This window comes from Phacochoerus africanus, chromosome 8, assembly GCF_016906955.1.
Source record: "Phacochoerus africanus isolate WHEZ1 chromosome 8, ROS_Pafr_v1, whole genome shotgun sequence".
Lineage (NCBI taxonomy): Eukaryota > Metazoa > Chordata > Mammalia > Artiodactyla > Suidae > Phacochoerus > Phacochoerus africanus.
Window position 1 is genome coordinate 88,814,879 of NC_062551.1, and position 2,140 is coordinate 88,817,018.

The following is a 2,140-nucleotide window of genomic DNA, read 5'->3' on the forward strand; positions in this document are numbered from 1 at the left end:
AGGAGTTCCTATCGTGGCTCAGTGGAAACAAATATCTAGTATCCATGAGGATGCAGGTTCAAACCCTGGCCTCGCTCAGTGGGTTAAGGATCTGGTGTTGCTCGTGAGCTGTGATGTAGGTCACAAATGTGGATTGGATCTCGCATTGCCGTGGCTATGGCGTAGGCCGGCAGCTACAGCTCCCATTTGACCTCTAGCCTGGGAACCTCCATATGCTGCGGATGTGGCCCTAAAAACAAAACAAAACAAAAATAATAAACTCTTGCGCTTTACATTTTCTTTCTTTAGCCTCTCTAGCATAAGCCACCTCCACTTGAGTAATTTCTTAAACAATGGTCTGTTGCAGCCACTTGGTCTATCAAAGTCTTTTATCCAAAAGACATTCAATCCGACATAACCAAGAATGTATGTAATTTCTGCCTATTAGTCTGCCACTTTCCAGTGCCAACTATATCATTTCCTTCTAATCCAACTTAGTCATAACTGATCAATTCATAATTAACCATCTTTGAGGGCCTATTGTCTATAACCAATCCTGGAACCAAATACTGTATCCGTCAGGGCTCAGCAACTGCAGGGAACAAATCTTTTCTACCCATTTTAAGTTGATGAGAATTTAATACAGGCAAATTAGGTGCTTACAAGAGTTGGAAAGCTGGGCAAGAGGGTTCTAGGCTGGGCCTCCAGGACAGGCTCCCAGATTGGTCCACTCTGGGAGTTGCTCCCTCTGCCACCACCAGGAAGATGAGGAACCAGGCCACCACAGGCTGACCACAAGAACATACATCAATGGTATTTTATGGATCAGGAAGCCCTTCAACATCCAAACGACCACTGATGGTTATTGGAACACTACTGGAAGGAAACCTAAGGGCTCTATACCTCTGCAGGAGCAACTAAGTTGCTGAAGTCGACCCTTGAATTACTCCTTCCACATCTTTGTTGGTGCATGTAATCTGTAAGGCAAATTACATTCAGAAACTTGGTTTCAAGAAGTATAAGACATGTAGTTTTAACTTCCCAGCCTCTAGAATACAAGAAAGTACCTAAGAAAGAGGTCAGGATGAATAAGTACCTATTTACCATATCTACAAACTTCTTTTCACTGGCCCATCCAAGTAGACACACCCTCTCCCAGTTTTAACTCGTTGAAAGCTGACCACAAGCGCCCCATCTGTCTGGCTTTGAAGATCACCTCTTTTCCTGGCCTCAGAGGAACCTAAAATGTCCTGTCCTCAGAGTTGTTTCGATAATCTATACAATCTTGTCGTCAGCCACTTCTTCAACCTAATCTACTATTCTCCTCCTTGGTCCACTCTGCTCCAGCCATATAGGGCTCTATGCTGTCAGTGTTTGTTTAAACAGACTAAGGATGATGCGCCAAAGGGCCTTTATTCTTCATGTCTGGTATGTTCTTCCTGGAGAAGATATCCATATGGTTCTTTCTCACTCAAGACTCTAATAAAATGCACCTTTATCAAAGAGACTTATAGACCAATCTAAAGCAGCTCCATTTTCCCCCTCTCTTTTCACTTTCCCTGCTTTGTTTTCTTCATTGCATTTATCCTCATCCAGATCATGTATCTAATCATCTTTTCCCACTTGAGTGTGAGTTTCACAGGGACAGGAATTTTGTGTTTTCCTTATTGCTGCATCCTGTACCTGAAACGTAGTAGGTACTTCAGAATGAATGAATGAGTGCTGTACAAAGAGGAAATTAAAGTTGCCCCATTTTCTAAGCTGACAATCAACTTTTCCTATGCACTACTCATGTTATCCTCCAGGTGGTGCTGACCAGCTTTTTCATCTGCTAACTTCTGGAGAGAAAACAGTAGTGTTGCAATGGATTAGGATAAGCTTAGGTTTTTCAGTCTCTGGTCCAGAATTCTAGGCTTTTTTTTTTTAGATGGCATCCATAATCCCCCTTATTTCTTCTTATTCCTGCAGGAGAAAAAAAATGGGCCTTCTTCACCTAAAGCATCATCAGTACACTGTCTCACTTAACCTTTACAACTTTGTAACTGGGATTAGGATTTCCATTCTGGCCAAGTGAAAACACACTCAGAGTAAGTAGCCCAAGTCTCACAGAAGTGGGGTCCAGATAAGAATACATACAGGCTTGGCTGCAAACTCCCGCCCC